The 15,569-nt window shown below is 44.8% G+C and overlaps 1 protein-coding gene across 1 annotated transcript in view; it reads left to right on the top strand.

Annotated features, from left to right (window-relative positions):
* Nucleotides 1-15,569, top strand: part of SHANK2 (SH3 and multiple ankyrin repeat domains 2) — a 577,367-nt gene that overhangs the window by 26,620 nt on the left and 535,178 nt on the right. The window contains exon 2 of the mRNA XM_053561191.1: nucleotides 14,284-14,371. The gene's annotated coding sequence lies outside the window, so the exon portion shown is untranslated. The remainder of the gene's footprint in view (nucleotides 1-14,283; nucleotides 14,372-15,569) is intronic.

The raw sequence follows: 15,569 nt of genomic DNA, 5'->3' as shown, positions 1-15,569 counted from the left end.
CTGGGCCTCTGCAAACAAGACGGTTGTGTGAAGCTTAGCTGCCCCTCCTCTGTTACTGAATCTGCCCCAGGACCCTGGGTTTGACCAGCCCGTCTCCCGGCATCCTCTGGGCTACGTTGAAGCAGCTTGGCAGGGGAAGGGAGGACACAGAGGTCCACTTTTCCAGTTCTTCTGCTGATAGACTCGAGCAATCCCAGAAGCTGAACCGTGCCTTGGTCCCCTTGGAATGTGTGTCACTGCGCTCCAGCCTGCGTTCTCTCGGTTGTGGTGACAGGTAGATGAGCTGCCTGGAGAATATTGTCCTGGAATCTCTGGACTTCACGGAGTGTTTGGGTTCATTCCTTCTGAGTGCATGCTGTGTGCGCCGTGAGTAGAGGGTGCATTGCAGTGGCCAGTAGCTCTGCGTCACAACTGCTGTGTGACCTTGGGCAAGCCAGTCGACCTCTCTGGGCATTGGTTTCCTCATCCTTAAAAAGGGGGTAATAACATATCCCAGGTGACTGAACACTAATTTCTATACAGTTGAGACTGTGATAAGCATCTGTGGGGTGTTGACTGCTCTTATTGTCATCACTGGTAACACATGTGTTACCTATGTAGATAAACATGTGCCACTTAGGGGTTTATTGCATCTGTAAGGTTCCTGTCCTGTCACGTCTTTCCTGTGGCCTGGGGATGCTGGGGACCAGGTGTGAGGCCTGATCTGTGCCGGTTCTCTACAGGTAGACCTGGGGGTGCCTGGTTCAGGGGCCCAGGATGATGGGGTACCCAGTGGTGGCCTCTGCATCAATGGCCTTTGCAGGGGTCATCAGCGGCCTTGGTGGAGGCTGGCCCTGGGGAGGAGGCAAGTGTGTGCACAGGAACTGTCCCCTGGGACTCCTGGTGGCTGGGCTGCTCCTCTGGCCACCTGAGCCGGGGCAATGGAATGTGTCAGCCTGCGTTGGCTCCCTGGCCTCCGTACCTTTTCCCAGCATGGATGTGCTTTTGTTCATTTGAAATTTTATCTTGCCATCTTTTATTGACAAGGAGGGGCCTGGGGGGTGGGTCGGGAAGGTTCACTGGAGGTAGAGATTCAGCCTCAGGTAGAGCCCCCCTGGAAAGCTGCCTTGGCCTGTGGTGTTAGACACATCAGGGTTAACCTCTGCTTTGCCAGATGCTGCCTCTGTGCCCCACTGTGTGACCTCAGGCAAATCACCTGGCCCCAGAGTGCTCTAACCCCCAACTTCTCATCTCTAGGATGGAGATAAGGACCCCCACCTTGTAAGTAGCTATTACATTGAGCGTTGTATTTGTTAACCTTTGCTGCATAACAAACTACCCCGAAACAAAGAGTAAAACCACAACCACTTATTTCTGGGCAGACAGTAAGTATTTGTGCCTGACTGGCCTTGTGCCCTCTCTGCACCTGGGCTGTGTAGCTGGAAAACTGTCAAAGGCAGCATGTGAATGAGCCAGCATGGCTGTGCTCCAGTAAAACTTTATTAAAGCAGGCTTGGGCCGTGTTGGCCTGGGGACAATAATTTGCCAGCCCTGATTTCAGTAGCCCACAATTCTGCAAGTCAGCCATTCCGGTTGGGTTGTATTCGCTGGCCTGGGTTTGGTCACTTGGTGGACGCCTGGCTCCCAAGAACAGACGAGGGCAGGCTGCAGTGTGGCCCAGGTCTTCTGTCTCTGCTCGCAGCCCTATCACTGTTGTCCCTTTGCTCCTGTCACCGTGTCTGGAGGGAACAGAATTACCAGGTCCACTGTGGGAGAAGACGTCCCGAGATGGTAGAGCCAGGGAGGTACCGCTGGCTGGAGCTGATACCAGAGTCCTTCCGGAGGCCACCCTCACAACTGGGTTCAGACAGATCACACTGCACAGTGGAGACGCCACCTTGGGTTTTGATGCCCTGGTAGTTTGTTAAAATAATTCACGTTTTAATTTTTGTTCCTGATCAGTTCGCACAGTGACTGTTACTGAGCTGATTTTAGCCTGCACTGTTGCCCTCTCTGGTCATTGAGCAGGGCGGAAGGCGATGAGGAGCCTGCTGTGAGCCCCAGGTCCAGTGACCGGCCCCCTCCATCCTGCCTTTCTAATAAGCTAAGTCCCTGAGAGCAAGGGAGGCTGGGCAGGAAGAACAAAGGGGAAGTCGGGCTTCCCCTGGTCCTGGCTGTGCCTCCAGCACCTGCTGTTCTGGCCTCAGTTTCCTCATCAGGAGAATGGGCAGATCTAACACTGCATAGTTCTTCAAGCACAGACTTCGGGGATGGTGTGGACAGTGTGATGGGACATGATGCCCACACAGTCCACGCTGAGCTGCTTCCAGCTGGCTGTGTCACATGGGCCTCCAGACGTGCTTTCACAGAAGCTGAAGATCAGAGGCTTTTTCCTTCCCACTGTGTGACTGTAAATGTTGGCCTTTTGCCCTGTTTTCTGTTTTTTTCCCCTTGTTCTGTGAAGTGGATTCTGAACCCTTTGCGAGCTATTCAGAATGAGAAGTCTTTTTAATGGAGGAATTCACAGAACATGGAATTAACTACTTTATAGTGCAGGGTTCAGTTGCATTTAGCATTTAGTCCACTCATGTCGTCCTGCAGCCGCCACCTCAGGGTATTTAATTCCAAGCCCGTTAGCCATCACTCCGTCCCCCAGCCCCTGGTAACCCCCGTCTGCGTCCTGCGCCTATGGATTCGCTGCTCTGGACAGCTTGCGTGAACATGCGTGTCTGGCTTCCTGCCCGCAGCATGTTTTCAAGGAGGAGAGAAACACATGGGGTTTTTCTTCATGGTCACACTTCTGATGCCAGCAGATTCAATTCTGACCCGCTCTACCTGGAGAGAGCATCAGTTCCCATAGGTTAAGTGTTAAGGGATTAATCCCACAAGACTGCCCCTGCTAGTCACAAGTCCCAGGTCCCCTGTCCCCCAGGCACTTCTGAGCTTCTGACCTACTAGCTATAAATCAGGGTCTCCCACCACCCCCTCCTTTGATGTCCTAACTTGCTGGGATGGTTCTCAGAGCTCACCTAGGTTTACTGGTCCATTAAGAAGGATACTGCAAAGTGTACAGGTGGACAGCCACATGAAGTGGGGCACAGGACGAGGTTCAGAAGGGTCCTGAGTGCAGCAGTGTCGGGGGGGTGCGCCACCCTTCTGTGTGCAGGGCTTCTAGCAGGTGGGAGGCTTGTTACCTCTTTTGTGTGAGAGTTTTTAATATTAACCTTGATCTCCAGCACCCCCCTCACACCCTGTCTTGCCCAGAGGCCAGTGGCGTAGCCTTCCTGGTGGTCAGCCCTATTCCAAAACTGTCAGCCTCACTGTAAGTTGCCTTGGTAGTGTAAACTCAGGTGGGATGTGAAGGGGCTTGTTCCTACCCTGTTTCCCTGAAAATAAGACATCCTCCGAAAATAAGACCTACTCACAGGAAAGATAAGATGTCCCCTGAAAATAAGACCTAGCGCATCTTTGGGAGTGCACCTTTAAATAAGACACTGTCTTATTTTCGAGGAAACAGGGTACTACTCACAAAATTCCGAGGTTTTTCAGCTCCCTGTGCCTGGGGCAAAGTCCAGTAAGCTTCTCCCTGTACCAAAAAACAATAGTCGGGTGGTAGTATGGACTCGCCCTTTATTCCTTGTTGTGGCTGAGTTGTGCTGTGTTGTATGGATAGACCGTGCTTTGTTTAGCCTCCTCTGCACATGGACATTTAGTTATTCCCGCCTTTTCCAGTACATTGGTTTTTCCTTTTGAGAGAATCAGGTTCTAGCGGGGGGTGGGGGGGCTGCAGCTGGGGCCCTGCAGTTGCCTTTCTGGAGGGAGGGTGTTGACATTTCCCCTGTTGGGGGGTGCCCACCACGTGTGCTTGTTTAGCCCCCAGACCTCCATGGGTAGCCAGGTCATTCATCCTCGAGAGAAGAGGACATAAGAATTCATTAGAATCTGCAGACAGGGGGTAAGGGGCAGAACAGGCAGGGTCTGTCCAGCATGTGTGGACAGACCTCCTCACTCAGAGCCCAGGACGCTGAGGACTACTGTGCTTAGGGCATTTTCCTTTTGGGGAAAGGGGAGGAGGAACAGCATCTTGCTCTGTTGTCTGGGCCAGAGTGCTGTGGCCTGGGTGTGGCTCATTGTAATCTCCAGCTCCTGGGCTCCGTGGATCCTCCTATCTCATTAGTTGGGACTATAGATCTGTCACCATGCCTGGCTAGTTTTTATATTATTTATTTATTTATTTATTTTTGAGATGGAGTGTCTGTTGCCCAGGCCTCACAGCAACTTCAAACTTCTGGGCTCAAATGATCGAGTAGCTGGGACTACAGTCACATGTCACCATGCCTAGCTAATTTTTCTATTTTGTAGAGATGAGGTCTCACTCTTGCTCAGGCTGGTCTTGAACTTCTGGCCTTAAGTGATCTTCCTGCCTTGGCCTCCCAGAGTGCTAAGATTACAGGCAATGAGCCACAGTGCCCAGCCTTAGGACGTTTTCTTAAGGTTGCGGAACACTTCACGATTATGATTTCCATCTCTGCTAGAGTGATGAGCCCTTCTAAAAATAGACACAGACACCTGAAGGCTAACCTTTGAAAACAGTTCAATAATTTAGTTATTCTCTATTGTGGGAGGAGCATTATTCTTTAGTGGATATTGTTAACATTTCCTAGAACCCAGTTACCGAAGTCTTGACAATTTAATGAGATATAATTCACATACCATTGTGATTTGCCCTTTTAAAGCATGTAAGGCAGCATCATTTAGTATATTCACAGGCTCGTGCAACTATCAAAATCGATTTGGGAACTGTTTCCTCCTCCCCTAGCACAAACCCCCTGACCATCGGCAGTGCTCCCTGCTTCCTGCCTCGTCTTCCCCGCTCTTCCCAGCCGGGCAACCACTCCGTCTCTGTGGATTTGCCTGTGCCAGGCATTTCATCTAAGTGGAATCCAATGATGGGAGTCTGTTTGGGACCACTTCTTTTACTTAGCGTAGTGTTTTCAGGGTTCATCCATGTTGTAGTGGGGGTCAGTGCTTTGGTCTTTTTTAAAGACAGAGTCTTCCTTTGTCACCCTGGGGACAGAGCTCACAGCAATCTCAAACTCTTGGGCTCAAGTGATTCTCTTGCCTCAGCCTCCCAATTACCCGGGACTACCGGCTCCGGCCACAACGCCCAGCTATTTTTTTAGAGACAGGATCTTGCTCTTGCTCAGGTTGCTCTTGAACTCCTGAGCTCAAGCAATCCACCTGCTTTGGCCTCCTGGAGTGCTAGGTTTATAGGCATGAGCCATGGCACCCGGCCCAGTGCTTTGATCTTTTGATGTCTGAATAATATTCCATCGTGTAGCTAGACTACAGTGTGTATCCATTCACCAGCTGACGGACATCTGAGTTACCCCCACTTTTGGCTGTTAAAAACACCACTGCAGTGAGCACTTGTGTACACATCTTTGTGTAGATGTGTGCTTTTTTCATTTTATTATTTATAACAATATTATATGTAGCAGTGGAATGGCTGGGTCATATTGGAACTCTCTGAAATGTCTGTTCTTTTGTTTTCTGTGATGTACTTTTAAAATAACCTTTACACTTGACCCTTGAACAATGTGGTAGGTAAGGTCACCAACCTCCCCTCCAGCCAAAAATTCATGGGTAACTTTTAACTCCCCTCAAACTTAACTACCAATAGCTTACTGTTGATTGGAAGCTTTACTGATAAACAGTTAACTCATATTTTGTGTCTGTATTATATACCATATTCTCACTGTAGGATAATATTTAGAAATAAACATATCCTACATCAAGCACACAAAGTGAATTCAGTGTGAGTTTAAAATGACTTGCTTTTTTTCTAGAGGCTTAAGGGACCTGGACCCCCCTGGGATACACGCAGAGTTGGCTTCCCTGGAGTTACTCCATAAGCCTTTTCTCTGAAGCTGTGCACCCCGTGAAGCCTAAGATCCAAGGGCATGACACCCTTCCTCAGAGATACGGGCTAGAGGGTTGATGTATGTTAACAACATATTGTCAGAGGTCTATAGGTGCTCTGCCCTGAGGGAAGGACACAGTCATTACTTCATACTGAGTAAACCGAGTGAATGCTTGAAGATATTCTCCCCTTAATTCTGTTCCCCTGTGGCTACTTTCTTCTTTGTGATCTTTATTTAGATACCTGCTCAGAAATTAGTCAGTGTTTAGAAGAAGAGGTTTACTACAAAGGTGATTGTACTGATATGATAACAAGATATTTCCTTTCAAGTTAATTTCAGAGAGGTAAAATAAGATAATGATGGAACTCACAGATGATAGATTGTGTATGTAACTAAAAAAGTATAAAATCAAAGCCCTGAATAAAGCTTTTCGCTACACGCCATCCCATCTCGTGTAGTCTGTTTCTTGACTTAATAATTACAGGAGCGAGTTTACACCGACGGCAAAGCTGCTGTGCGTTCGTGTCTCTGGTCACGCAACACTCACAATAAAGTAAGCTAGAGGAAAGAAAATGTTATTAAGGAAATCTTAAGGAAGAGAAACTATAATCACTACTGGTTAGGTGGAAGAGGATCATAAGGGTCTCCATCATTGTCTCTGTGTTTAGGCTGAGGAGGAGGAGGAAGAGGAGTCCATCTTGCTACGTCAGGGCTGGCAGAGACAGAAGAAAAGTTGATCGGCGACATTCAAACCCATGTTATTCAAGGTCAACTGTGTTTTTAAGGTCATTGCAGTTGCTGGAAATAATTTCCTGTACCTTCGACCTAGTTCGCCCAATAGTAGTATCTTAGAAGACCTCACCAGACTTCACTACCTCACTACCACTAATATTTACAGTGATCCAGTCAACGTGCAGTTGTCACTACCAACAGGAGCAGTCCTGTAACGTTACCTCCTACAGACGCGCACACTTGCCAGCACCACCAGCTCCTTAACCCCTGGCACCTGCTAATCTGTCCTCCATTTCTGTAACTTTGTCAGTCCTGTAGTTTTGTCCTTTCCATAATTATATAGAAATGGAACCATACAGTAAGTAACATTTTGGAATTACCCGCCCCCCAGTATAATCTCTAGAGATTCGTCTGGGTTGTTGTGTATCAACATTTCCTTCTTTTTTACTGCTGAGTAGTATTCTGTCCTGGGTGGGTGTCTCTGTTTGTTTAATCGTTCCCCTTTCGAAGGCCATGTGGGTGGTTTGCAGGTTTTGGCTATTACAAATAAAGCTGCTATAAACATTAGTGTATAGGTTTTTGTGTGAACAGAAGTCTTCATTTCTCTGGGATAAATGCCCAGGAGTGCATTTGAGTCATATGGGAGTTACATGTTTAGATTTTTAAGAAACTGCTACACTGTTTTCCAGAGTGGCTGTACCAGTTTTATTTCCACCAGCAATGTCTGAGAAATCTAAGATTCTTCTGTTTTCTCACTGGCAATTGGTGGTGCTATTTTTCATTTTATCTGTTGTGATAGTTGTGTAGTCATATCTTGTTTTGTTTTAATTTGCATTTCTTTCTTTCTTTTTTTTTTTTTTTGAGACAGAGTTTTACTATGTCACCCTGGGAGGAGTGCCATGATATCACAGCTCACAGCAACCTCAAACTCTTGGGCTTGAGCAATTCTCTTGCCTCAGCCTCCCAAGTAGCTGGGACTGCAGGTGACCGCCACAATGCCCGGCTGTTTTTCTGTTGCAGTTGTCATTGTTGCTTAGCTGGGCCAGGTTGGGTTCAAAACCACCGGCCTTGGTGTATGTGGCTGGCGCCATAACCGCTGTGCTATGGGCACTGAGCCTACTTTGCATTTCTTTAAGCATAGCTAACATAGCTAATATGTTGAACATCTTTTCATGTGCTTATTTGACATCTGCCTATTCTTTTTTTGTAAAACATCTTTCTGTCGAGAGAGGGAAGGAGAGGGGTGGGGCCTTGGTGTGTGTCACACCTTCTGGGGGCAAGACATGATTGCAAGAGGGAATTTACCTAACAAATGCAATCAGTGTAACCTGGCTTATTGTACCCTCAATGAATCCCCAACAATAAAAACAAAAGAAAACAAAATACCCCTCATCTTTCTGTCATTTGCCCATGTTTTCATTGGATTGTTATTTGATTTTTACTGTTATTTTTTGAGACTTTAATGCGTATATGTTCTAGACACTGATCCTTTGTTAAGTATGTGCTTGGCAAATATTTTCTTTCTGTGCTTTGTGTTTTTATTCTTTTAACAGAGTCTTTCATGGAGCAGAAGTTTTAAATTTTGACGTGAGATTCTGTACATCAGGTTTTCGTTTGCAGTTCTCGCTTTTGGCATCAAGACTAAGAACTTGCTGCCTTTCACTAGATCCTGAAGATTTTTTATTTCTTTTTAAAAGTTTTATATTTTACATTTAAGTCCATGATTCACTTTGAATTAATTTTTGTATAAGGCGTGAAGCTTAGGTTGCTGTTCGTTATTTTGCCAATGGATATCCAATTGCTCCAGCACCATTAGTTGAAGAGACAATCTTTGCTCCTTTGAATCATTTTTGAACCTTTGCCAAAAGTCAATGAGCCTGTGTGTGTGTGAGGGGAGGGTGGAGAGGTGGGTTCTGGGCTCTCTGTTGAGGTCATTGCCATGTCTGTGTTCCTCCACCAGAATTACCTGGGCTTGATCACTGTAGTTCTATAATAAATCTTGACGTTGGGTACCCTGATTACTCCCACTTTATTCTTCTTTTAAAAGTTGTTTTAGTTATTCTAGTCCCTTTCATATATATTTTAGAATAATTTTGTTTCTATCTCCCAGAAAATTCATCTTCCATTTCGGCTGGAATTGTGCTCAACTCGTACGTTATTTTGGGAAGAATTGAAGCTTACGTTGAATCTTCCAATCCATGAACGACAGCGTCTCTCTCCTTTTGTTTAGATTTTGCTTGATTTATTTTATCAGTGCTGCACAGATTTCAGCATCTAGTTTCTGCATGTTTTCTTAGAGTTACACCTAGATCCTTGTTTTGAGCAAGTGTAAATGATAGAGCACCCACGTGCTCCTTGCTAGTCTGTGGGAATACATTTGACTTTAAAATGCTGATCTGGTGGTCTCGTGACCTTGCTTGATTCATTTATTATTTCTAGGAGGTTTTTTTAATAGATTCTTGGTGGTTTGCTCTAATTATGCTGTGCTACCTGCAAATACAGTTTTATTTTTTCATTTCTAGTCTGTATGCTTTTGATCCCCCCCTTTTTTTCTTTTTGGCCTTATTGAGCTTGCTAAACACTTAGCAGTAGGTTGACTAAGAGCAGAGGCAGACCTCTTTGCCTTTTCCTGATGGCAGGGGAAGGCTTTTAGTCTTTCACTGTTTGGTATGATGTTACTTGATGGGTTTTAGCAGATGTTCGTTATCAAATTAGGGAAATCCCTATCTTCTTATTTTGGGGAGATGTTTGCCATAAATAGCTGCTGGATTTTGTTAGATGGTTTTTCTGCAGTGATTGATGATGATCATGTGACTTTCCTTCTTTAGGTTCTTGATACGTGGGTCATTATGAACGTTTTAAAAACAAATGTAAAATCTTCAGGAACAGAAACAAATGAAGCCCTTTCAGCAACACTGATAAGCTGAGCAAGGTGAAACTTGCTCGAGTGAATCAGAACTAACAGTGTCCCCCTGCGTTTCTTAGAAATGAAATAATGGACCCTAACAGAGTCTGCGCCAAAACTTTCCTAGTGGCCTGTGTATATTAGATCCCATTGATTGAATTAAGAAGTATTAAATCAGCCTGACATCCCTGGAATAAACTGCACTTGGTTGTGGTATATAATTGTTTTCATATCTTGCTGATTTCTCTTTTTCAGTATTTTGTTAGGGGTTTCTACATTTATTTTCATAAAGGATTTTGATCTGTAGTTTTCTTTTTTGTACTCACTTTTTCTGGTTTGGTATCAGGGTAATGCTTCATAAAATGAATTGGGAAATAGTCTCTCCTATTTTCTGGAAGAGATTGTGCATTGTTGTTAATTCTTCTTTAAGCATTTCCTAAAGTTCTCCAATGAACACATTTAGGCCTGAGGATTTCTTTTTCTCACAAAGCTGAGAGTTTTTGAATCATGAATTCAGTTTTCTTAATAGTTATGGTAAATTATTCAAATTGCCTATTTTAAAATGTAGCCGTTGATATTTCTTGAAGAATTGGGTTATTTCATCTACATTGTCAAGTTCCTGTGTGTAGAGCTGATCTCGTATTCCCTTAATATCTTTTTGACGTCTGCTGGGTCTGTAATGATATTGTCTGTTTCATCCTGCTACTGATAATTTGTGTCTTCTTTTTTGCCAGCTTTGCTAGAGTTTTGTCAATTTTTCTGTTTTATAAAGAACCAGTTCATCATTTTGTTGATTTTTCTCTATGGTTTTTCTGTTTGGATTCTATTCTCCCCCCACTCACATATTTATTTCCTTTCTTCTGTCTGCTTTGGGTTTTGTTTTTGCTCCCCCTTTTTCTCGCTTTTTGAGGTGGGAACTTATTGGTGCTGTAAATTTCATGAGCACTTGAGAAAGGTGTGTATTCTGTAGTTGGGTAGAATGTTCTACAAACATCACTGAGGTCCTGTTGGGTGATGGTGGTGTTGAGTCCAATTTTTGCTGATGTTTCTGTCTGCTTGTTCTGTCAATTTTTGAGGAAGGATTTTTTTTGAAGTATCTGGTTGTAAGTGTGGATTAGTCTCTTCTTTCTTCACTTCTGTCAGTTTTTGCTTGACATGTTTTGCTTCTCTGTTGTTTAGGATTGCTGTGTCTTCTTTTTTTTGAGACAGAGTCTCAAGCAGTCGCCCTGAGTGTTGTGGCGTCACAGCTCACAACAACCTCAAACTCTTGGGCTCAAGTGATTCTCTCACCTCAGCCTCCCAAGTAGCTGGGACCTGCCACAATGCCCAGCTATCTTTTGGATTGTAGTTGTCATTGTTGTTTGGTGGGCCTGGGCTGGATTCAAACTCGCCAGCTCAGGTGTATGTGGCTGGCACCCTAGCCACTTGAGCTACAGGCGCTGAGCCTGCTGTGTCTCCTTAATTGATTACTCTATTATCATATAAACATTCTTTCTGGTAGTTTCTTTGCCCTGAAGTCTACTTTATCTAATATTAACCTAGCTATGCCTCTTTTCTTTTATGTTTACATAATATATCTTGCTTATTTTATTTGAAGTGAATTTTTGTAGCCCTTATATAATTAAGTGCTTTCAAATCTGCTCTGCCAGTCTCTGTCTTTTAATTGCTCTATTTTGACCATTTATATTTAATGCATTTATCAATATGTTAGGGCTTGTTTGTTCTGTAAGTTTTTCATTTCTCTGTTTTCTTTTTCCTGCCTTCTTATGGGTTATTATTATTTTTAGAGTTCTGTTTTGATTCATCTATAGTGTTTTTGAGTGCACCTCTTTATATAGCTAAGTGGTTGCTGAAGGTTTTATATTCACATACCTTTATCACCATCTGTTGTGGTACCAATATGAGTAAAATATGCAACCTTACTTCATTTTAAGTCTCTTTACCCTCCCCCATTTATAATTGTGAAATATTTCCTCTATGGTTCCTCATTTAGAACCATATCAGAATGTTGTAATTTTTGTTTCAGTCATCAAATATAATTTAGAAAACTTGCAAAGGAAAGCCTAGTATATTTACCCATTCATATTTTTGCTTACTATGTTCTTTTTTTCTTCATAATGTTTCAAAATTCCTTTTATAATTTCATTGCTGTTTAGACAGATTTCCCTAACTGTTCTTTTAGAGTAGGCCTCTCAATGACAAATTCTTTTAGTTTTCTTTCATCTGAGATTATCTTGATTTTCCCCTTTATTTTCATAGGATTTTTGGTTAGATTGACAATTCTTTTCTTTCAGCACTTGAAAAATACTATGCCATTTTCTTTAAATGAAAGGAAGTATTAAAGGAAGTATTAAAGGAAGTGGCCTTTATGGTTTCTGATAAGAAATAGGCTGTTACTCCAGTGTCTTTCCTCTAAATGTTATTGCTTTTCTCTGTCTGTTTTTAGGATTTTTTCTTTGCCATTAGTTTTCAGATTTTTTGTTTGTTTGTTTGTTTTGTTTTGTTTTTGAGACAGAGTCTTACTTTGTTACCCTCGGTAGAGTGCTGTGGCATCTCAGCTCACAGCAACCTCAAACTCTTGGGCTCAAGTGATTCTCTTGCCCCAGCCTTCCCAGTAGCTGGGACTGCAGGCTTCTGCCACAACGCCTGGCTATTTTTGGTTGCAGTTGTCATTGTTGTTTAGCAGGCCCCAGACGGGCTCAAACCCGCCAGCCTTGGTTATGTGGCTGGTGCCCTAGTCACTGAGCTATGGGCACTGCCAGTTTTCATAGTTTTTATGAAGTGTCTTGGTGTGAGTATTCTTGGGTTTATTCTGTTTGAGATTATTCAGCTTCTTGAATCTGTAGGTTTGTGCCTCTTGCTGTATATGGGAAGCTTTGAGTGCTTTTTTAGACCTTCCCATCTCTCATCTCTCATTCTGAAGTTCCAATGAATTGAATGTTAGATTTATGATGATGGTCCCACAGCTCCTTGAGGTTCTGATTATTTATTTACTTTCAGTCTGTTCCATTCTGTTGTACAGTTTGGGTCCTCTCTAATTTCTATTGATCTATCTTGTGGTTCACTGTTTTTTTCTCTGTTTCTTCCATTCTGCTGTTGAGTCCATCCATTGTGTCTTTTATTTCAATTATTGTGTTTTTTACTTTTATCATTTCCATTTGGTTCTTCTTTACATCTTTGCTTTCTTTTTTTTTTTTTTGTTGTTGTGTTATGAGGCTTCCTATTCTTTTTTCATCCCTTTTCCACATCTACATGGCAGCATTTTTATGGTGATTGCTTTCTGCTCTTTGTCAGATCATTGTAACATCTTCGTCACCCTGTGCTGGTGTCCTTTGATTGTTGTCTTTTCAGTTTGAGATCTTTCTGATTCTTGGTTTGATGAGTGATTTTTCTGTTGAAATGTGGACTCTGGATCTAATTTAATCCTATTTTTGGCTGACTTTTTCTGATATCACTTCCATAGGGAAGGTGTGATGCAGCGGTGCCTCATTACTGCCAGATGGAATAGCAGTGCAGTTTCTTTTTTTTTTTTTGCCAATGGAAAAAAGCACTTTATAAAACAGTATGTATGTATGCTATTTTTTTTTTTTATTAAATCATAGCTGTATACATCAATATGATCATGGGGCACCGTACACTTGTTTCATAGAATATTTGACACATTTTCTCTCATTAGTTGACTAATGAGCAGTGCAGTCTCTTCAGCTTATAGCTTGTGTGTGTGCACGCGCACGAGGGAGTTCTGCTGGTTCTTGCTGGCTGGGAGTTCAGGCTTCCCTGCAGGGTCTCTGTTGACACTGGGGTGGGGCATGTTAACCTTGGGCAGTGGTGAAAGTCCTGACTGCACCCGTCCTCCTGACTGTAGTCCAGTGGAGTCAGGGGAAGCCTCGTTACTGCTGGGGGGAGGCTAGGGAAATACTGCCTTTCCACGCTGCCTGCACTAATACCATGGGATACAGGGAGGATTTGCCACCGCCTGGTGGGGATGAATGTTCTAGTTCCTCCTCTGGGTTATTTGACACTTCCCTGGCAGGGACTGGGTGCATTGTTATAGCCACACAAAATGGACACCTTGGTCCCCCCACTCAGCCTTTGCTGCTGTGGCCACTTTACTGGTCCTTTGATTAAAATAAACACACTTCTTCTTTTTTTTTAATTGAAACAGAGTCTCACTACTTCACCCACAGTAGAGTGCTGTAGTGTCACAGCTCACAGCAACCTTAAACTCTTGGGCTTAAGCAATTCTCTTTCTTCAGCCTCCCATGTGGCTGAGAGTACAGGTGCCTGCCACAACCCCTGGCTATTTTTTGATTGTAGTTGTTATGGTTGTTTGGCAGGCCCGGGCTGGATTCGAACACGCCAGCTCTGGTGTATGTGGCTGGTGCCTTAGCTGCTTGAGCTACAGGCAACGAGAGACAAACATGCTTCTGTTGTGGTTCTGCTGGTGTTTTGGTTGCTGGCTTATTCGGTGTGACATCTGGGATGTGTCAGAACTCACTCCCTGTCCCTGGCTGGTCTACCACCTTCTCTTCACCTTGCAGAGTCTTTCTGTTCTCTGAACAACATTCTGGGTGTTCTGGCTGTGCTGTGTGTGAGGAATGGGAAAGTGGGTCTACTCCATTTGCCAGGAAGCAGAAATGTGGTCTGTGGTTTTTGCTCAGAAAAAGTCAGGATCCCTGTGACGTTTTAACATGCACCTCTCTACTGCCTGTCTAACCATGCCCTGCTCTTGCCTCTCCTCAGGTCTAGAAGTCTCTCCAGTTTCCCTGTCCTGGCCAACTAGAGCACAGACAATTCCTGCTCTGAGAAGCCTTTCTGTGGGGCACCTCTGGTGAGTTAGAATGTTTTTCCTTGTCCTTGTTACCTGCAAGCCAATGGCTAGTACCTAGGTTTGGTCCATCTTACCCCTTTCATGCCATGGCCAGAGGACAGTCAGTTCCTTCTGGCCAGGACCCGTGTGCTCATGTTTGAGTGGGAAGAGGGTGGATGGTGTTGTTCTTGGCATTGGGGAAACAAAGCTGCCTATTGGTACAGCTAATGTGACCTTAAGGGAATTTAATGGGATGGTGGCTCAAGGCCCCAGCTCTGGCTCTGGGCTCCGCTCTGATGCCTGAGCTGCTGTGCCCACACCAGCCTTGGTCAGGGCCAGGGTGGCTGCAGACAGGTGAGTGGTGAGGCCACTTCAAGCTCTTCCCCACCATTTTCATGTGGACCAGGGGTGCAACTGTTGGCGCCCAGGTGGAGGTAAGGCCACAGCACAGCCCAAGGCCTGTGCTCTGCAGGGTCCAAAGCACAGGCCTTGCTGAGGGGTACCCTCATCCCTTTTATTGCACACCCACTCTGTGCCTCACTGCTATGGTTTCACCTGGAATATGCACCTCAACTTGACATTTGCCAAATATCACATGTTACCACTCACTCTGCACTGAAGATGACATTGTCACTGTTTTCAGGTAAGGAAACAGGCTCCCGGCTCTTCTTGGTACAGCACGCTGCCTCTAAGCATGGCCCACAAAACGGCAGATACTGTGGCCCAGACCCCCTTGGGTAGTTTCTCAACCACGTTTTCATTATCACTTGCCTGAGAAGCTCCTTCAGACATTTGTTCCTAATCGTCCCCCACCATGAAATCTTCCTACTGTGGAAATGACTGTATGCATGTACCTAACTGTGTACTGACTGTACGTCTGGGCTTCACCTTCCATGAGACCACATGCCCTGGGGTTATAAACACAACTGCAGGGGTAGAATGTCAGAGCTGCTGCCCCAGGGCCACCCTGGTGCTGGTGGCTTGTGGGCGTTGGGAGCACCTGTTGCCCCATCAGCCACCATCCCCATCTGAAGTCCTGTTCTAGTCCGCTCCTTCCTCTTATTCAAGCCCTTCTCTGCACCCCACAGCCCTCCAAGTCTCCGAGCTACCTCTCTGGCCTCTGTTATTCCCCCAGGGGAATGGTGTTCTCCTGGGGGGACGGTGACAGGGCACCTGCTGCCCCCAGCAGCACCTGCCGGCCTCACCTGCTTGCTCATCT

This window comes from Nycticebus coucang, chromosome 14, assembly GCF_027406575.1.
Source record: "Nycticebus coucang isolate mNycCou1 chromosome 14, mNycCou1.pri, whole genome shotgun sequence".
Taxonomy (NCBI): Eukaryota; Metazoa; Chordata; class Mammalia; order Primates; family Lorisidae; genus Nycticebus; species Nycticebus coucang.
This window is presented reverse-complemented; position numbering and strand designations above follow the sequence as displayed.